The sequence below is a fragment of the Manis javanica genome, chromosome 1, assembly GCF_040802235.1.
Source record: "Manis javanica isolate MJ-LG chromosome 1, MJ_LKY, whole genome shotgun sequence".
Taxonomy (NCBI): Eukaryota; Metazoa; Chordata; class Mammalia; order Pholidota; family Manidae; genus Manis; species Manis javanica.
This window is the reverse complement of record NC_133156.1, coordinates 123,570,104-123,592,717: the sequence shown is the minus strand read 5'-3', so window position 1 is coordinate 123,592,717 and position 22,614 is coordinate 123,570,104. Positions and strand designations below refer to the sequence as shown.

Below are 22,614 nucleotides of genomic sequence, written 5' to 3'. Positions count from 1 at the left end.
TGATGCACAAAATGGAGACAAGAATCAAAGTAGCATTAATTTGTATTCATAAAAAGGAGACCAGTGATCTCAATGAGACTGCACTACACACCCACTAAAAAGGCTAAAATGAAAGAGGGACAGCACTGAATGTTACCAGGGGTGCAGACCAACCAAAACTCAACTGCTGGTAGAGTTACAAAATGGCACAACCACTTTGGAAAACTGTTGGCAGCTTCTTAACAGTTAAATAAATTCCTACCCTTTGACCTCAAAATCCCACCTCTATGTAATTATCCAAAAGAAATGGAAAATATGACTGTAATAAACCCAAAAAGAATATTAATAGCAGCTTTATTCATAAGAGCCCAGGTATCCTGGAACACATGTCCAACAAAGAAAATTTAAAAAATAGTAGTATTTCATATAACAGAATACTACTCAGCAATACGTGAAATGCTACAAGCAACAACATGGACAAAGCTCAAGAAACATGACCAAGAATGAAAGAAGTCTCATCCATCACATTGTATGATTCCATTTATATAAGATTTAGAATAGGCAAAAACTAAGCCAAGGTGATAGAAATCAGGTCAGTGGTTGCTTCTGACATTGCTTGGAAAGGGACTTCAGGTTTTCTGGAATGATGGAAATGCTCAATATCTTGATAGGGAATTGGGTTACTCAGGTATATGAGTTTGGCAAAACTAATCAAACCATACACTTAGGGTCTCTGCATTTCATTGGATGTAAGTTATTTCTCTAGAAAAAGCATTCAAATTTTAAAAATGCATTTTAAAAGAGAAAATAAAACCAAATAAATATTCAAAAAAGTTTTAAAAAGGACAACTTCCCAGGGTAACTGAAGATCTGACTTTAGAAATTGACATGATTCAGCAAGGACTATGCAAAATTGGTAAAAAGAGTTCACACCTAGATGCAATATGACAAAAAAATTTGAATCATGAGGTAAAATCTATAAAAATCAGGGAAGAAAAACATATTACTAAATAATAAAAATATGGATCATCTCAGATTTTTCCACCACATGACCAAAATGCAAAAGGCAAGAAAGATGGTAAGACAAGAATTCCATGCCCAGACAAATCATTCTTTTGGTTGAAGACCAATAGAAATTGTTACTAATCAAAGGATTAAAAAATGAAATTTACGGTGTTATGGGATAATAACCATGGACACAGAAACCAGATAACCATAGACGTGTCCAAGAATCCACTGTAAATATGATTACATGGCTGAACAGATAAAATAACTAATGAAAGAAAAGTCATGTAATATAAAATATTTAACTGACAGAAACCTGAATAAAAAATGTTGTTATTCTTAGAAATACTGAGAAAAGGGTTGAAAGGATGTAAAAATGGATTAATTTCTCATCTTTGATACAGTTATTTAAACATTCCATTTTTTTATGAACTTGATTAGAAGAGTGGATGGTCATGTCTTTGGGTTTAGTAAGTACAAAATATAGGTAGAAGTGTTCTTGAAAACCGTAAGAGCAATAGAAATAGAAAAGAGGATGACTATCTTTTAAATTATTGGAAAAAATAATAGAAAAACTAAACCATAGTCCATATGGCAAAAGGTAGGTTAAAAAAGACAAAGGTGCATAAAAAATTATGAAAATATCAAATTAATATAATTTCGACTGTTTTAATTGGTGTAAAGTTCCAAATGAGAGAAAAAGACTTCTGTGGTCAAACACATTTTAGAAATGTTGGGTCAAACTCAATGTAACTAGTTTTTTTCTATTGAAAACCTCTGACTCTTAATATATTAATATGAATTATGAATGCCTGAGTGAGAGGAATGCATTTGTAGCATTTCCTATGTTTATTAATTCTCACAGAACATACTTTGAAAAATGTGAAACAAGAGGCATTCTTCTTCAAATTATGACAGGAAATGCACTGTTACCCTTATTACTTAAAAAATTATTATCATTGCTGTAAGACATCAAATAAAAAATTAGATGAAACTATTGGAAGGAAGAAAATAATCAGTATTTACATCATAATTGCAGACTCATAATCAACTAAAAACTCTACAATAATTATGAGTTAAATAGACAAAATATACATACATTTGTATTTTTCCTATAGTCCAGGAATATGACAGAGAGAAGATAGGGAAAAAGGATCCATTCACAATGTAAAAATAAAATTATAAAATACATAAGAATAGGCATAACAAGAAATATGCAGGACCTATGTGAATAAAATCATAACATTTTAACAATAAATACAAAAGAAAATTCATGTAAGTGGGGAGATATTCAATGCTTCTCGATGGGCTGACTCAATATTCAAAAGAATGTCAGTTCTTCCACAACTTGACACATTCCTGAACAAGTTACCAATGAGAGATTGTGGGTGTGTGTATACATACATGCATATATATGTGCACACATGGAAACACACATATGTATATTACACATACACATATACTTTTCTAACTTTTCAAAATCATTTCAGAGTTTACCTAGATGAACTCACTGGCAAGAGTTGATAAATCAATTTTGAAAATGTAAAGTGATGAGCGTATACATTCCTTACCGGTTGAAATGTTTCATAAAATGCAAAAGTAGCACGGTGCTGGCCTAAGAACTGACATGACAATAAAATCTAATGAATTATTCAGCAATAGGCATTATAATACGTATAAGAACTTTATAGCTGAAGCATTGCTCAACCCCCGAAAAGGGAGGAGCCCTTTGGCACAGTCCCTGCCTGTCGTCACCTGTGTCCTGGACTCCTGCGCCAGTCTTCCCACTCACTGCGACCATCACGCCACTCACCGGGGGGCACGCACACACACTCCATGTTCCAGGCATAAGGCACGCTTAGCATTTAGGTCACTAAACACGAATATTTGTATTCTGTTTTCTCCGCGCCTGTTCACAGTCCTTGTCTCTTTCTCAGCTGGGAACTAGCTTCCTTCTAGAAGCCTTTTCTTAGCCGCCAAAGTCCAGATTAGGTGCCTCATCCTACCCTGTGCTTCTCACATAGTTAAAATGTGCTATATGTTTGGCCTGGGTTTTGTTTGTCTGTCTCCCTCATTGGACTGTAAGCTCTGAGAAAGCAAGACCATCTCTGTCCCATTTTCTCCTTTACCCTGAGTATCTTACTTTGTGCCTGAACACATAACACTCAGTATTTGTTGAGTAAATGGACACAAAATAATCACAGAGGAAAAAAACTGGTAGACTTCATGCCACAAAAATTTATAAATTTTCTTATCAAAAAACAATTTACACAGAATTAAAAGACAAACTCAAATTGGGGTTAATAAGTACAACAAATATGATAGAGAACAGATTAACATCATTAAGGTATAAAGGGTTTATTATTTCAAATTAAGAAAATATCGAGAATCAAATAGAAATCTTGATTATTGACATAAAAAAGTAGTCCATATAAGAAGGAAATTTAAGGGTGTTAAATGCATTAGAAAATAATTATATCTGGTAATCAAGGAAATGAAAATTGATATTATTTTAGAATTATCTAATTGGCAAATTTAGCACACTCAAGTGATAGAATGTTATAATGGCTTAAAAATCAGGTTTTCAGAAACTGTTAACATTAATAATTGACTATCATGTACATTAAGCTTAAAAAAGAGGTTTTGAAAAATATATACATAATGTACTCCTAATTTGCTAAATGAGAGAAAAAAATTTCACCATATATAAATAGCGATTTTCTTTCTGGATGATACTTATGCATTGTATCTATCATCTTTATTCTTTTCTATAATGCCAGAAAGAAGTTACAAAAACTTTAAGCTTATATAAAAATCCATTTCTTTAACCTTTCATCAACTTCAGGAATCTATAATATGCTGCACAGCAAGAATTTGTATTTTTATGTAAAATCACTTTCTTCCATCTCCTTAAAATACAAATAAAACCAAACTTTCTTAGACTCCACTGATCAAAAATAGGTTCTTCTGGGCCAAAATGAGTGTTGAGAGGTAGGCAAGAAAAGAGGGAAGATTAAAAACCAAATCCTTAAAGTGTACTTTGAACCCACTGTTCAGAATTGGCCAGACTTGGAGGATAACAATAATAATCAGTTGGCTTATTGCTGCAAATAATTCATGGGCATGGAAATACCAAATAGACACTAAGAAATAGCATGTCTGTTGAGTTCCTAAACAGAGGTTAATTAAATCTCCTTTGCATCATCTGGAGTATGTGCCTAAGATCCTGAAGCATTAAAACACACTGCAGGGTGTCAATCAAGCTGTGTGGCACGGCATTCATTTCCACAAGTTCCTGGAGGTAAATATCTTAATTTTGCAATGGTACATGGGCTTGAGCCACCTTCCCACCGGTAATTTGAAAATCATGCTCAGAAAGTCACTGTTATTGCTCATCTTTCTTACCAGCTGCTTTAACCTCTGAGTAGGTCCATAGGCCTTTGCTCTCTCCTCTCACAATATTCTCCACAGAGTAATCTGAGTGGTTCTTTTTAAAAATACCAATCAGATCATGATATCTCTTTTTCAAAGGCTTTCTAATGCCTCTTGATATCCTGTGTGGGCTCATTCCCAGCTTTTTCTCACATTTTGTTTCAACCTGGTTCAGGTGCCCTGTGTTCCCCTACATCTGGCATAATGTCTCCTGACTCAGTGCCTTTGCACATGCTGTTCCTTTTGCCAGCAAAACTCTTCCTCCCCATTTTGATCTAAGGTCAATCACCACTTTCTCAGGGTTGCTGTCTTAGAGTATAATACACCTCTCCTTTGTTGCCCTTATCATACTTCCAAATGTACCTGAATTTGACATCTTCTTTCTCATTATATTGTAAGCTGTGTATGGGCAGAGATCCTTCTGCTACCATTGTTTCACTATTACCTAGCACAGTGTCTAAGGGGTTTTACAAATGCTTGTTTTATGAATTTTTCACTATCACTCCTAATGACGATAAAGATAAATTTTAATTGGAAATTTTGCACAGGACTTTCAATGATAACACAGTCCCTGTATAACTGATCTCACTAAATTCAGATTAACTTTGCCTACAGGACCGGGAGGGCAAAGGAGAGAATTTGATACAAAGATAGATCTTCCTAGATTAGTAGTGTCCTGTCTGGGAAGCAAGCAGAGCTCATTCCAGAGTTATTTAGCCCATTGTACTAAATCATGTCCCAGATTTCTCATTCCACAGGAAACATGTGGTAAACTCTGCATGGTTGGTGTCCATCAGACAAACTCTTAGCCAAGCTTTTCACTCTAAATTAGTACAGGACCATTCCTAGGCAAAGCAAGATAATGCTTTTGTTCTTACCTTTTTCAGCACCCCAGAAAGCACAGTTGTGATCACAACTAAGATTTAAATGAATCATATAATGCATTAGTAGCCAGCTCATAGTGTTTTGCAAGAATCTTCTTTTCATGTAGTCCATTTTGCTCTTCTAAAAATCCTCTGGGCTTTCTCAATGTCTTCCCTACTTTCACACTTTTAATTTGTTTATTGCTTGCTGCAGTCAAAAGGTACAACTGGGCATCATTAGGAAAAGATGATGTGACCACTCTGGCACATTGTGTTCCAGTCTAGTCACTACACTTCAAGGACTCACAAAGCCCAGAGAAACTCAGTGATGGAAGCATAAAATAATCAAGGAGATGAAGGAGAGGGGGCTATTTCAGGACAAATCATGGAGATTAGAACTATTCAGTCTGCAGAGATAAATGCTATCTCAGGAGATGGTTAATATCAAGAAAGATAGGGATAGGACAGACTTATTCCCAATACTGTAGTTATGTAAAACCCTTTGCATCAGAGAGTTAAGAAACAGGGAGAGGATTTGATAAGTTATCCAGTAGATAGTTAGGATAATTGTTACCTCCAGGTGTGTTTGTTATTGACTACAAATATTGGTAAATATTTGTAAAAATTCATATATGATATGACAACAGATTCATGATATAGTATTAGTAATGTCTAAACATCAATAGATCAAACAATGTTTAGATAAATGCCTGTATGGTCTGACAACCAATTCATATTGTATTATATACATTGACTAAAATATAAATAGGTTAAACAGAATTTAAGATAAATTAAAACTATGTTACAAAAGCAGATGGTTACTGTGGCATTAACAGAATCTGGAACAGGGATCACCAAATCTGGCCAGTTGGCTGTTTTGGGGAATATAACCACACTCATTCATTTATGCACTGGCTGCAGCTGTTTTTGTGTGACAAGAGAAGAGTTGAATAACTGTGACAAAGGCTGTCTGGTTTGCAAATCTTAGTGTTTACTCTCTCTGGCTCTTTATCGAAAAAGTTTGCTGATTCCAGTCTAGGACGTATTAGGAACATGCTAATGTTATTCATATTTGAAGTCTACTTTAAGCAGGATGAAATAAGTTCTAGGTAACACCCCTAAATGGGTGCAGCAGTTTGGCTAGGAGAGCAATTTCTGATAATCTTAAGAAATGTCCCCCAAAATGCATGTTTACCAGTCATCTGATCAGCATATCTTTGGAGGTTTGATAATCAAGTTAAAGATGCTTCCTGAATTTTAGAAAGATAGTTAGAAAATAGGTTTCTGACTATATTTAGCTATTTTAGATGCTCTTCAATTCTGGGCTCCCCATCTACAAAGAATCATGGAATTGCTGGGAAGTGAAACTCAGAAGTATGAAGAGATGTGACAAGGTTTTGAATTAAGATTAAGGCTCTGATTTTTAGATCAAAATATTGCACTCTCCTGTATACAAAATATATTAGCAGTGTTTTACCCACAAAGAAACCAAATTCAGAGTCTTGCAAATAGTGACTTCCTTTTATCCCCAGTTTCCTGGTATGAAATCAGTTGGTATACATACAACATGTCTCTAGTATTCACAGCAGTTATACCACCTACCTAAGAGAACAACTTGGAGAAACTATTTCTTGTTTAAGCTTTTTTTGGGTTTCTGCTTTGCATAATGAAAACACATATTCTGGGACAAATTTTCACTCATGGACAAATGCCTCCAAAACATTTCTTAGATTATAGAGGCCATTGTTAAAGGTGGAGTTCATAGTTGAACCTAGTACATATTTGACATATTGGTATCTGTTAGAACACGGGGAGTTGCCTATCTTGGGGTTGACACTATTAAGATCCTTTCCTATTTTCTAGAACATTGAATCCCACAGAGAATTTAAATTGCTGATCAAAATGGAGGGGAAAATGATTGATCACAGCAGTTAGCGAGCAGATCTACATTTTGAGACATCATGATTTCAAGTCCAGGGCTCTGACTCAGTCACCAAGTCCAAGTATGAGGTTCATGAATGTAATTTCAGTTTCAACTGTCATCAACAATCATTGGTGTCATTCTCCACTCCCACTGAGTATTTGTCATCTGCTGGGTAAATTCACCCCCAAAAAAGGAACTCTCCATAGCAGCCATCTACTTACACAGAAGAAAGATTCCAGAGAAGCTTAATGCTTTACCGCTGAATAATGCCCTGGCTGCTTGGATAATTCAGAGCCACCTATCACGTACAATAATGATGTCCTGCCTGAATTTCATTGTCTGCTTCCAAAGCAACATCTGTGAAAAGATCCCGATTGCTGGCCACTTTGTAAAGGAGGACTCTGTGAAATACCACTGTGGGGAGAAGTTGTTTTACAGTAGAACATGTCTTTGCCAAGTTCTTACATACTCAGTCTCTTGACAACTTTGGTAAGAATTCGTAAGCATTGTTTATGTTCCAACTGAAGATTTCCCTAAGAAACATGTGTTTTCTGTTGTAAGCTATTACACTTTGATCATGCCTTAGACTTCAAAGTATTCCTCACACATTAATGGTTGTCACCTTAATGGTACAATACAGGATATTTGAAGCCCATGTCACTGCTATTCCTATACCAATTTTCATCTCTTTAGTAGATTTTCAGTACTGTATTCTTACTACATAATTTGTTCACAAACGAACGTTTCCTTTTTATACCAATAATCCCAATTACGTTTAAGGAAGTAGAAACAAATGGAAAGAACCAAAATGAAACAGTGAATAATAACAGGTGTCTAAACCTGACAGCTCCTTCTGGTGCAGTTACCAGGACCCGTGGCACACAGCCACCTGCGTCGGAGGCCCCCTCTGTGTGGCCGCAGGAAGCCAGGCCCTTGGCTTTTGTAATTGTTTGGTCTTCCAGGTGGGTAAGTGAGTCACAGCCCCCCTATCGCTTCATCTCTCACAGGTGGAAACAGTCATGCTTTGTTAGGCTGGTTTTCAATCCTTGGTGCCTGGCGCCCAGTTCCTACAGAGCCCGGCCGGCGACTCAGGCCTTTGTGCAGTGTGAGGCCCGTCAGACAGGCTGAGCAGCCCACACAGACAACAGTGCTCTCACCAGTGATGTGATGTCCAGCTGTACCCACCGTGCTTGCTGATGGCGCTGATATATTTCTGAGCTTTTGGCTTTGCTAGAGGAAGGACAGCTCTCTCCTCATTTCTCAGAATTGCACACTGCCAAGCGGCTCTAGTGCCTGCTGGCATCAAAGTCAGGACACACGGAGGAGGTATATTCAGCCAACCTCCTGCCTTCATCTCTCTTGAGGAGTTTTCCTCCTCAAGCAGATTTGGCAAAGGCTTAGAACTTAAGCTTTCCAGGTAAGTGTTTGGCAAGAATGATGGTCTCGAAAGTTTGCCATTTATGGCTGGGTGTACAAAGCACCAAATCAAGCAACCATTTCTATTTGTTCCTATTTGTTCTGTGTGCGACACACAGTCCCACCATCTGAATACATGAGGTCACAGGAGAAGGGAGCAAGCTCATTTTGAGGGCCAACTATAGATGAGGTGCTTCTCATCCATTATCTTCCTCCAGCCTTGAAACTGTTCTGTAGGCATTATCATCACCATTTTTACAAATAAAGAGACTGAGGCTCAAGAGAAGTTTAGCAAACCTTGCACAGGTCACACATCTCAGTGGCACAGCCTTGAAGCGGATTCAGCAGAAAAAAAGAAATAGGCTGTTTCTGAATGCAGAGAAGGTAAATTCTTTTATAAGGTCTGCTGGTAAAACGCAAGAAGGAAGGGAAATGGTTCATCTGAGTGGCCCATACAAGAATTTTTTGGTAATTACAAAACACTGATTTAATTAGAATGTATTTGCACTGACAAGGATTTGGTCTCCAACCATCTGTAATCTATGATGATTTGAAACATTCATTTCTTATAGGTTTAATCCACTTAACTAAATATTGTAATTTGAAAGACAATGTTAGGCTCTGAGGCAGGGTTTACAAAGGTGAATCAGTCATGGGCCTGTCCTCAGGTAGCTTAGCACAGACCTGTATTATCAGTAATAAGCAGATGACTCCCTAACACAAGGTGATAAATAAAGGTGACAGGGCAAGGCCATGGGCAGAATGGGTGCATTCTAAAACTCTCCTTGGGGGTCACAGGTTTTGCCTTTCCTCATACTGCTCCCAAATCTTAACTAGGTCCATTGGCCAATTTTTGAACCCCACACATCCTTCTGGACACCTGACCCGTGCAATCCTTTCCTGCTGAGAAACTTCTGAGATCCATGATGGCACCAAGGCTCGGTGATCACAGGGAGGAGTTTATGCCTCCAGAAGCCTGGAAGTAGGTATGTTTGGGGGCCTCAGTGAAGCCCAACATCCTTAGGTCCCTGTAGAAGACTGAGCCCAAGCAGACTAGACCCCAGGACTCTCACCCTGACATTTAACAACATAACAATGCCACCACTGAAAGAATATGCCCAGCGATACCCAGAGGTGTGTGCTCATGGAATTTCATCTCCTCCTCTATACTTGGCACATGAAACCTTCTCCAAAAATACTGCTGTTTATCCTCTAATAGCCACACTGAATAACACACTAGTTTAGAAAGGCAGCGCCAAGACTGGGAGGTCAGAATGTAGGCCCTCACTTCCCAGAGTGACAGCATTTCAGATGCAAAATACCCAAAACAGGCCATCTAGCCCATATTCATATGCATAGTATGTTTTTGTAAAGGCATGGGATATTTTGGTAATAATCTAATGTGAGTGATTGCCTGTTGGGGCAATGTTGGCTGTGGGGCAGGAGAGAAAAGATGTATTTTTCATTGAATACTCTTTTGTACCTTGAATTTTAAACCATGTATTAAAAAAAAATCTAAAAATTACAGATCTGAACAGTGTTACAGCTTCAGTGATGTGTCCTTTGAAAAGTAAAATCAGTAAAGTGTGCTAAAAGAAAAATAAAATTTATTTTAGTCAAACCCAAATGAGGCAATGAAGTCACCCGTCTGATCACATCGCTCTCATTACGTAGCTCTGATTTTTGAATGACTTGTTTTTACGACACATCCTCATTCAGCACATATTCACCCTTACTTTCTGCTGAACATTTAATCAAAATCATCTGAAAAAGGAGGAATTTTCCTTACTGATTTGAAGATGACTTTATAAAAATTAAGCTTTTTGTAAGATTCTGAGCTATTTGGAGGATATTTAGAGGTTGAAATGGCTTTCAAACTTTAACTAATTGATTCTCCCTGAAATCTTCCTAACATAAATAAGATTACAGTCTAATAACTATATAGTTATAATAACTTTTGTAGTTTTGAATTTACAAATTAATATAACCATAGGAAATATCTGATATGTATCATATAACATTTCAAAATAACAATTTTATTGAAAATCAAACAGTTGAATGAAGAGATTGATGATTTGATTAGATAAACTCAATACTTCAATGAATATATGTCAATCTCTACAGAAAGTTACCCTATGGCAATTGGAGCAAAAAAAAGCCTTGCCTTCCATTTAATTAAAATATACAAGTTAAAACTTATAGCACAAAAGATGAATCACTACAAATAAGTCATTGATGAAAAATCTGTTAATAGAATTAAAGAAACCTTCGTAAATTTCTTTGCATAAACCTCAATTCCATTAAATTCATCATTATTACTGTGTTAGGAAGTGGGGGATGGTCAGTTACTTTGATGCTGATTATTGGAAAACCAAGTTAACTTGAGAGAGAATTTTCTGGAAGCATATATGCATGAAAGGTAAAGAAGACAGCATGAGCTATTGTTCCCAGGCTTATTTCACTTCTAATATTAAAATTCTGGAGAAAATCTTCTGTATTTTTAAAGCAAAAAATGTGATAACAAATGAGTTAATGACTCTTTTTTGTTTTGAGGCTGGCTCTAAAGGCCAGCCTCAGATAACCATGGAGAGCAACTAGAATTTGCTGCTGAGCTTATTAAGTAACTTTTGATTTCTTCAGTGCTTTGAGAAAGGACAAGTAGGTGATTATAAGACAGGGACTATGAGTGGTGGGCAAAAGACAGGGTGAAAAGAGGGGGCATTTCAGCAAGAGTTCTTTGGTGTTGGCAGCTTTGTCCAGTCAGCTCCTTGGGTAGAAGTTTACCCTCCCACCTTGGCAGATGGCAGGTGGTTTAGATGCAAGGTCCTCCCAGCGAGGGGCTGAATCTTCCAGCTTCTGAATGATGCCATTTCCTCTCCAGTCCCACTCCTGGACGCCCTGCTCAGTTGAAATGATTCCTAGTGGTTCCGGTTTTTGCAGGAGAAACAAGTCTAATTCTGAAGGTAGCAGCTTCATATGTAGGAGTGAAAAGGAGATAGATGAAAAGTGACCTCACTTAGGGACTAACAACCTGGAGCTTGGAAAACAGCCTCAGTTCAAAACTTGGCTTTGCTACTTATCAGCTGTGTGATCTTGGCAAATTACTTAACCTCATTTTTTTTTTGCCTCAGTTTCTTTGTTTGTAAAATGATACTAATAAGGGTACTCACTCAGAGGGTGGGTGGGAATTAAATGAGTTAAAACATGTAAAATTGTTAAAACTATGCCTTGCCTATAGTAAGTGCTCATTTAATGCTTGCTAGTATGATGTTATGTTAATGCTTGCTGTGATGATTTATATGGAGACAGTGACCAACTCAAAAAGCCATGTGTAAACATCTGACAGCATGAAGGACTCAGTCAACACAGCCAAAGTGACAAAACACTCAGAGAAGAGATAAACTAGCAATGTAAATGTGACATTTCTAGCACTTAAGAAAAGCACAATGATCAAAAACAACATCAAAGATATCAGAATGGTTTTCTGAAACAGGATGAAATTTTTATGGATGGGGGTAAAAAGTAGTAAACAGAAATTTCTCCTTGGATAGGATTTTTTTTTGTCCTACTTAAATAAGTTAAGGTCAAAATCCCTAATGTTTCCAAATAGTTCTAGATGTATTTCCATTTTGGTTCAAAACCAGTGGGCTGAGTTAAGATAGAGCAGTAGTAATTATCTCAGGCAGGACTAGGCCTGACATCACTTTACTGGTCCTGCCCCCAAATTTGCTCCTGAATCCAGTACTTCTACCCCACTGCCGCTGCTTGGCTGATCCTCACCTCTGGCTGTATTCCTGATCAGCCTCCCAAGTTCTCCCTTTGCTTCCAAGTCTAATCCATTCTCCACACAGAAGCCCGAGAGATCTCTAAAATACAATGCAAAACACATTACTTCCTTACTTGAAACCTCCCAAAGGTTTTCTTAAAGCACTTAAGATCTAACTCTGTTCCACTGACCTTGGACCCTATGGGCTACTTAGAAAAACAGCTCCAGCTCCAGTCTTTCCTCCCTAAGGTCCAGACCCACTGGTCTCCTCTCCTCTCTGTTCCCTGGGCATGTCACACCTTTTCTTACCTCCAGTATTTGCTCTTGCTGTTCTTCTTTCTTCCTGATTTCCTTGTGGCTTTCTCTGTAACACTGGTGTGCTAGCTCAAACGCTATCCTTTCCGAGACAGCAGCTCTCATAAGTCTATTTAAAACAGTCCTCCTTAGACTCTAATCCCTTTATTTCACTTTATTTTTTTTCATAGCCCTTTCTTATTTGATTATATTTATGTTTCTTAATGTGGATATCTGTTTCATTTTACTGGACTATAAACCCCCACGAGAGCAGGAACTTCATCTCTCCAACTCCAGTACAGCCCCAGCACATAGTGGGCCTTCCATAAAAGTTGAGTGAATGAAAATTGCTGATGTCTATGATGCTTGGCTAACAGCAGGACTTCATCCATCCTTCTCCCTGCAATCTCCTTAACAATTTCTTATCTTCTGCTAATCCTATAATCTTAACACTCCAGAAAAGTACAATGGTACATCATTCCCCATCCCTTCTCTCTGCTAAACCTAGTACCCCAATCTGGTTGTTTTGTGCCACTAATACAACCATCTGAGAAGGGTTAGAGAGTCTCAGTTTTAGCAGGACCCTGGATAATTATTCTTTGGTTGATTTTAGAATCATTTTCCATATCCTGGGTTCTTCTTTATTGGGGGTGGTCTTAACTTGGTTCTTTCCAAACCAAAATTCATGACTCTCCTGGCCCAGTCGGATGCTGGTAGCCTCTTCAACCTAAACGATTTCCTGGGGCTGTGAGGGTTTTACACAACCTCGTTAGCTCTTGGCCAATTCACCTTGGTAAAGTCTAACCAAGGACAGTCCCTGGAGAATACTGCTGTAATTATATTTTTAATAAGGGTGTGAATAGAATTGGAGTTAATTGGTTTTAAAATGGCTGAGATAGGCAAGCCAAGTGTTGGTTAACTACAGATCAACATAGCAATTGGGAAATCTAATACATGGGTGGTAGGGAAGCTTAACCTTTATCTTTCAATCTCATAATTTATGTCAAGCTGCTGGCAACCTAATTTCCAAATTTTCTGTACATAAATTTTAGTCACCAGGCTATGCTGAGTACCTAGTTAGTTTATATAGGCAGAAAAATTAATATTATGCTAGAAATCATGTTTCCCAAAGACAGTTTGGATGGACCAAAATAAGGCAAAAGGAGAAACAGAAATATGCAGTTAAGACTTGGCCCTTCACTGAGCAGTAAGATGAGCTCTTACTGATGCACATTATGATCACCTGGAAAACTGTAAATAAATACAGCTATCTAGGATCCATTCCCAGAATATTGGTTCTATGGGTCTATGAGTGGGGTCTGGGCATCTGTATTTTTTAAGGCTCCTGGGATAATTTTCCTATGTGGTCAGTACTGAGGACCACTGTTTTAGAGACTTGCTTTTTGCTATAGCTAAAGATATTGGAAATTGTTATTAAATCAGTAATGGATTTGGAAACAGAGAAAAAGAAAATTATCATTTTGGGATGGCACAAAGTTGACCTGTCTTCTTGTTCTAAAGAAACTATAGTGCCGTGATTCCAGCTTTTCCCCACTACTCTTCATAAAGATCTCCTGGCTTTATAATTGGCAACAAAACCACGAATTCCCAAGACATATAAGGAGTTCCTTATAAATGCAGTTGTAAAAATTGGTGGGCTTTTTACTCTTCTCTCAGATGTCTAACAAAAATTAATAACCTTTCAACAAACAGGAGCTTCAAAGAAGAGAAATCAGAACAGTCCAAAAGCTCTGGGGCTAAGGAGACTTCACTTCCCAGAGGTGAGAGTGGAGTCCTGTAAGTGATGTAATATGCATGGCCAAGATTTCACTGCAGTGGAGACTACAAGATGGCAGGGAGAGCTGGGGCTGAGATAGGCTGCTGACATAATTACAGGGCTGCAGTGTGGACAGTGAGTCATCTTTTGCCTACTGATTTGTAGCACGAATCCATTCATTGAAGAAATAACATTGCTTGGGACAGAGGATTCTAACACCATCATGAGACTGGGCCAACTCACTTTGGGAGTCCAGTAAGATATGGGGGATTCAGTGGCTGAGAATTCTAATTTCATCTCTGTTGCTAGTCAGCCTCAAGGCCCAGGGCAAGTAATTCAGCTTCATTTCCCAATCTGTGAAGTTGGAGTGGTAAGGGTAGGTTACAGATTGTCATAAAATAGCAAGGGTGAGCCCTAATGAGCATGATAATAAAACCCTTCGCAATGATTACAAAAGCCTAGCAAGCATGCATGACAAGCAAGCATGAGAGACAAGTTTCCCCACACTGAGCTAGTTGACTACAGGGCACCGCAAAGCACACAGAGTACAGGAGTGGGTAACTGGTTACACCTTTTGGCCACACCATTCAAGTCAATGAAATCACTATGAACAACAATTATCTGTGAATTAAAAAGACTATGTAGAAGTAGGCACGTATATAAAATTTCCACAAAGTAAAGACCACATATCTTGCTTGTGCATTTACTCCCCTTTGAAATATTACTCTTCTAATTGTATTTCCAATGATTATGACATGAAAACTTGTGTTTTTGCTCAGTGACTTTCAGCTCTGGTGAAGAATATTCATGAGAGGATATTCTGGGGAATTAAAAACAACAACTACAACAGGCCCCATACCTAAACTGGTTAAATGAAAACTCTGGAGATGGAATTGAGGTATCAGTATGTGTTGAAAGCTTCCCTGGTGCCAGTTTTTCATGTTTCCCACCGGCAAATGCCTGTGCACATCGCCGTTGCCTGCTGCTTGTGCATTTCTCTTGGGATGCTCTTTTGTCTTTTTTGTCTCCATTTGCCTTTAGTCTAACTTCTCCATCCTGCAGTGCTGACCTCTCGCCTTGTCTTTCTCATTGTACTTAGGGCGTGTGGGTGGGCGTGCTGCCGTCTGGAACCCCGAACTCTAATTGCATCATTCATGTAATACTTCAGAGAACGTTCCCTGACATTGTTCCTGGGGTTTTATGCTTATGCCCATCTTCCCACCTAGACAATATGCTCCTCTAGAGCAAGAACCCTGTTTTCATCTTCTGTTTTCCCCAAGGAGTCTGGCACAGACTCTTGGCCTAGAAGATGCTGAAAAAATGTGGTACTGTTGGTGTAGATACACTAAAATTCACTCGAGTGTGCTTTTCACTGCCATTTACCCCCAGATCTAGACTTCACATGGAAAGCATTCACAAATGCTATTTGTATATGTCAAAAGCATCATGTATGGTGCTTTGCTCAAGTTCTAGAAAGAAAACTCTTCCCTGCAGGCAAATGTCTACAGGAGCAAACAGGCCTCAGACTTTCAATGCTCACCATGACGAACACTTGTACAGCACTTTTCTCCAGTGACATTTCATGTGGCATTGTCTCATCAGCTCTGAACTCACTGCGAGACTGCTGGAGGAGGAGGAAGGTAATGTGTCAACCAGCAGACAAATAGAATGTAAGCCTCTGACACATCCCAGTCCAGAGGCGTCCTCCACCACCACCAGAATCTGTTTGGTCTTCCCTTTGGAATGAATGGGACTGTGGGAACAAATCGTATCTTTACTTCAGTGACACAGTCGAGGCCACTTTAGCTTTCAGACAGAAGAAACCAAAATGGCCCTGTGAAGCCTGTGGAACAGTCCTTCTGGAAACTGGGACTGCATCTTGTTCATGCTGCTTTAAATGAAAGGACAGAGCGGGAGAAACATTTATTCCCACAATGAGATGGCTTATTTAATGAGCTCTGCAGGCAAACAGGAAGTCCTGTCTGTCTCTTAGTCTGATTTTATGAAGTGGCAAATGACAAAGATGGCCTGGGATTGATTTCAAGGTAAAACTAAATCCAGGTTCAAAATGATCCTTTGGTCATAGAATGTTGGAATCTTGCCTGAGTGAGGGGATGTATCCTGGTGATCGAAGTAACCCGAGTCTATTTCATCAAATCCAAGGGTGACATGATGTCACATCACAGAGGAAGAATGAGTGTGGCGGAGGACACAGAGGGACCTCTTTTCTTTTTTACTGCTTCACCAAATAACTGAATTTGGGGACTGACTTGAAAAGGCGTCTGAGCCACGGGTAGAGGAAAAGTTATGTTAAGAATAAAGGAGAAAATTCCCTGTCGCCTTTGTCAAGCTAGTCTACACCAGTGTTGTTAAAGGGAAATACAATGTGACTCATGTATGTGATTTTAAATTTTCTCTTAAACTTAACCACATTAAGAAAGTTTAAAGAAAATGGATGAAATTAATTTTAGTGATATATTTCATCCAAAGCAACACAACCAAAATATCATTCTAACATAGAGCAATATAAAAATTCATGAAATTATTTTTTTTTACTAGGTCTTTGAAATCTAGGGTGTATCACTTAAAACACACCTCAGTTTGGTCCAGTCGCATTCCAGGTACCAAATAACTAATGTGGCTAGGGCTCCTGTATTGCACAGTGCAGGTTTAGACACACTAACTAGAGTGTGGGACATCAGATAGAAATCATTGGCAGCATTTATGTATTTAATACAGTTTTGAGGTTTTGCTTCTGCTAGCTCTAGAAGAGATTATCTCAAAGGTCACATGCTGTGTGAGCAAAAATTTTGGGCTTTGGAGCAAATCAGACTATGGGATCAAATACTAGCTTTGTGGGCTTGGGTGAACTCCTCACCCTCTAAGAGCCTCACTCTCTTTATCAAATCAAATCAAGATAAAACTAGCTGTCTCACCAGATTGCTGGGAAGATTAAATAAGATAGACAAAGTGCACAGCCCAGCCTAGAATAGTATAATAGGCATTCAAACAACAATTCCCTCTTTATATAACCCATCTGGTTTTCTAAGAGGCCATCTCGTATTTCAGGCTCTACTGCTTCACTCAGTCCATTTCTGGATCTTTCCCTTAAGGTTTCTTCTGCAAGGCAGCCCTTTCCCCAGACCTTCACAGGGCTGGCTCCCTCTCAGTATGCATATTTAATTAACGAGTGATTTTCAGGTGGAAATCTTCTCTGGCTGCCCTGTTTAAAGTTGCCCACAAGTCCTGTTACTCCAGCGCCTAGCCTCTCTTCACATTCTTCATATCATTTGTCAATATCCGAAATGACCTTATTTATGTATTTGCTGACCTGTCCGTTACCTGTTACTCTCTCTAGCATATACGCTCTGTAGATGACCTTATTTGTCTGATTCAGAGCTTAGCAAGTATTTGTGGAGTGAATGAATAAATGAATGAATGTTCACACAGGGAGGTAAATGTAAATTATGTCTTGATTCTAAAGGTGGTAGAGAAGGAAATTCCAGAGCTTTTTTTAACCTAAAAGATTCTCTCAGTTAGTGGCCAAGAGTCAGCTTCACCTGCTGAGGTCTGCTATTGCCTAACTTGAGTCTAATAGCTGGACTTGGGAAGGGTTGTGAAAATTATTCTCCACAAGTTTGAGAACATTCTCATTGTTGTTGCCTGTTAATATATATTACATGCAAAGTATATGTTCACACCACTTAAATCATCCAGAAGATTTGGTTATTCCTGCCTTTTAGAAGAACTGGGTTGAGACCCAGTTGGCATGATGCAACTTTCTGATAATCAAGGAGTTTGGCAGCACTCTGCAGTGGAAAAGGAGTGAAAGTGGCAGTCAGACAGACCTGGACTTGGATCCTGGTTCTGCCTTTTACCAGCTCTGGAGACTGGGCAAATAATGTAAATCCTTATTCTTATTATTTTTTTAGTCTGTAAAGTTTTAAATGATAACTTGTACCCTCCAGACTTGAGGTAAGGTAGAAAAATGTTTAACACAGCTTGGTGGTTCAGTGAATAGTAGGTATCGATATTGTCATCTTTGCATACAAGAATGCCTTGCCAAAATATACAGGTCATCTTGGGAATGGCTACTTTGAGAGTATTGAATTTCCTTTCAAGGTTCTGGTATTTCTTTCCTACATTCATGCACCATCCAACTTCTCACAACAAAGGGTTCAGGACTGCAGAGAAAGAGAGGGACAAACAGAGAAAGACCAAGGAAGGGAAGCTAAACTGGCTAAGTCTGTGCCACTTGTGAATGATGACAGTGGGGACATATCTTTTTTTACAAAGAGAGTTTCCGGTGTTACCTGGTGATGGATCTAGCCATGAGACCCTTCCAGTTTCCATGCTATGAGGTCTGTGGTGACAGGCACAGTCCTATGCTTTGTATTCAAGACAATGGGCCAAGCGAGAGAAAGAGTTGAGAACCCACGCCAGTCTGGACACATTTTATTTGCTGGTGAAGCAGTAAAGCTGGCTTTGTATTATGAACCATTCATCTTTGAGAATAATGAGACCAGAGCTGATTTTACTCATTCTTTTGCTGACATAAGGCCCACAGGAGAGAGTAAGCTCCTCTTAAAAAACATGAGATCATTTAACACTTACTTAAAACCTTAAATTAACATTAATAATAACAGTTTATTGACTATAGACCAGACATTTCCATTTTTCATTTTCTACTCCCCTAACAACTGTGCAAGAAAGGCAGTACTGTCCCCCATTTTACAGACAGGAAAAGTGAGGCTCAGAGAAGTTCAGTGACTTGCTTATGTGTGGGAGTCAAGATTTGAAGCCCAGTCCAATGGGCTTCAAAGCTCCATGTGTCCCCTGCTACACCTTGCTGGCATTACCAGTTGGAAGACTCAGGTCAGACAAGGCATGAGTCTCTAGTGCCTTAAAGGAAAAGTGCAGAGGTCCGAAAGAACACATTACTATTCCCACTATATTGGGGAGCAAACAGCACTTTGTTTCCCAAGAGAGCCTTTGTCTGACATCCAGCTAGGTGACTGAAGAGCTCTCTTTGAAACAGACAGGTGGCTCTCCAGCTCTGTTTGTAGGACTGAAAAGTCTAGGGGTGAGGACCATCACCTTAGGAAAGTGATTAAAAGAGTTTGTAAGGTGGGGTTTTCCCAGGAGGCAGAGACTGGTGATGCTTTTGGGAAACAGTGTCCCGGGAGCTCACTCCCGAGGGCAGGGCTTTCTCCTTCAGCAGCCTGGCTGATCCAGACTCTGGCAAAGGCTGCAGGTTACATGTGCAGCCGGCCTAGCTGCCAGTGGAGGAGGTGTGGCCGTGTGGTTTTGATAAAGTCCTCAGAAGGAAGGCAACATGCCTGGGGTTCAGGCAGGGTCTTCAGGAGGTTCCACAAACCCTCAGGGATTGCTTGCAAAACTTTACGTATGTTTTCCAAGAATATTTTTTCTCCCTTTGGAGAGGATTCATAGCTAATTCTCAAAAGGACCTAAGATCCCCAGTTTTTAAGAACAACTAAAGTTAAAATTTTCACTTGCACTATTCAGCACTTTACTATATTTACATATACACACACACACACATAAACGAGTGTGTGTATACATATGTATATATTATAGTGTGTGTATACACACGGGCACCCATATGCACACATATAATGAATGGTATATACATGGAATAATTAATATCCCTAAATGTTGCAAAGGAAACTGAGGCACAGGGAGGAAACATGTCTTGCTCAAGTTTGCACAGCCAGAGCCAAGGCTAGGATTAGCAACACTCCATGGACCAAGAAGCGTGAGACTCAGGTGGGAAATCTTTGTCAGCCAACTTGATGAATGAAAACAAACGAATCCCTCCAGATGAATAACAACGTTTTGCAAGCATTTTCAAGTTCAATCCTAGAAAATTCTAAACTGCTGTTATTAGGGCAACGTGGGCTGCTTCTCCAGGATACAGGTAGAGGTCACTAAAATGGTATTTTCCTACTCAGAGGGCTAGAGATCCAGCGCTTGCGCTCTTGCCCACAGCGCGCTGGCTCCGCAATTCCCTGAGTTCGCCGGCCTTCCCACCATCGGCTCCTCTCTCCTCCTCTAACCACCAGCGGACTCTCCTTCCAGCTGCCTCCCGGGCTGGCAAGCCTCTGCTGAGGTCAACCGCCTCCCTCCTGCTCCGGGTTAGGGGTTACAGCCAGGGGGCTGCTTACCTGCCATTACCTCACTGCCTTATGCGGGGAGCCACGCCTTTCGGGTCGGCACCGGTACCACTAAACTTTCCGCACCGGATACCCGGGAGGCTGCTGCGATGGGTAGGAAAATCCTCAATCCTCCGTCACCACCGACACCCGTCTGAGGCCCTTCCCGCTATTTTTTTCTCTGCGATCTGATGTAAATTTTGCATTCTGAGAATCCCACCACCAAGCCGAAACTCATTCATTCTCATGGTGCATCTGAAGTTGCCTTTTAAAAAGACTAGCGTGTGCAGTTGTAAATTCTGGGGGAGTGGGACAGCGCGTAGTGTATAGTATCTTCAGTTCCTGTGACAGTGATCCCGCTGCAGACGGGCCGCCCCGCTCCCTCCGCCCTGCTCAGCGGGCTTCTGTCACTTTCCCGCACCCCCGCTCCCGCCCCGTAGCGACCTCGAACTCACGGCCGCGGCGCCGCTCCGCTAGCGGCTGGCTCAAGTTGCCGGGGCTACTCACTTGTGCCGTGAGCGACGATCAGCGCATCAGTCCGAGAGCACTTCCTGCAAAGGGACGTGGAGCTCCATGGTGTGTAAAGCAGTTCCACGCACAGCCGGTAAAATCCAGAAAGAGGGAGCGGAGCGAGTAAGACGAATGCGGAGGGGGCGGAGGAAGCCCAGCCCCGGCGACAGGCGTCTTGGGATTTCAGCCCGGCTCAGCCGTCCCCAGCCGCCTGGTTCTGGAGCAGCAGCCTCACTCTGTGCACTTGTTCACTCTTTCTTCATTAGAGGAGGAGTCAGTGTTGCAACATTTACGTTCCTTGCTGAAGGCAAAACAGTGATTCTCCACAGCATGCAAAACGCCCAGAGCCTGCTACTTTACAAGGTGAGCTGAGGTCGGTGCAGAGCCGGGCGCAGCAAAGACATGGGGATTAGTTGCTTCTCCCAGATCAGGTTGGCACGTTCGGGGCCACACATCTTCCTCTGGGACTGTAGCAGAAAATAGACAAAACAATAATAATAATAAAAATGTCAATAAACTGAATGACCTCAAAGATGGTATTGCTCCTGGCAGCCCAGATGTGGAGTGTCACCGGGTCCAATTTCTTTCCTTAATTCTGACTAACTTTGAACGGAAGCTTGACAGTATTTGATGGGGGCTCCAGGGATTTGAATCCCAGGAGCAGGAAGTGTCAGAAAGAAAATAAACAGTCAAGGACTCAGGCAAGTTTTGCTTTCTTTTTTGATACTCAAAAACCCAAACTTCCCAGGTGCTGTGTTTATTTTTTGCCAGATGAGTGTGACACTGAGGTGATGCCTAAGTAATCCACACTTTGTTGTTTTCCACAAAGGTAGAATTTATGTTTTCTAGTAGAGCTGTACATGGTTCTGACCTTTTTGGGTAGTAACACCACCCATAAACTGCCACCTTTTCTCTTGCAAAAATTTTACTGAAACAAGAAGTGGCAGATGCCTGATGCAAAGTTATACACGATTAGTAAGTTCTAGTGTGTCTGTTCAATGCTATTAATTAATATTGCAGCTGACAGTTTCATAACCCAGAGGGTTGCCGAGGAGAATTTTAAACAAAGGCAATTGGGTTTCAAAAATAAAATAGTTATTGGACTGTTGGACTTTCCCCTTTTGCTTGATTGCCACTCTGGAGTAATTGGCAAATGCCATTCAGCAGCAGCCACTTGCCAGGCCTCAGGAAAACACTGATAATCCCAGGGTGCTTTTTTGACTCGAAGCCCAGAGGACCTACATAGGCATAATCACCTGATGCTTCCTGTTCAGTAGCAGTACCTTGTACAAGTAAACTGGCACCTCCATCTGCTTCTCTTAGCTGAGGGAAGGGGTGTCTTTCAGGCACAATCTTCATGTGCTTCCTGTGATCATCCAAGCATATTTACATTTGCTCATGGATGGCCTCAAAGGTATGCAAACCCTATTTATTTTCAAAACCACTGGGTGACATGGATCTTCCATGGCAGAATA

The 22,614-nt window shown here is 40.0% G+C and overlaps 1 protein-coding gene across 3 annotated transcripts in view; it reads right to left on the bottom strand.

The window, feature by feature from the left end:
• Window positions 1-21,825, bottom strand: part of PRLR (prolactin receptor) — a 142,892-nt gene extending 121,067 nt beyond the window's left edge. For all 3 annotated transcript variants that reach the window (XM_073237250.1, XM_017674212.3, XM_017674213.3), the window contains exon 1: window positions 21,137-21,825. The gene's annotated coding sequence lies outside the window, so the exon portion shown is untranslated. The remainder of the gene's footprint in view (window positions 1-21,136) is intronic.
• Between the last annotated feature and the right edge of the window lie 789 nt (window positions 21,826-22,614).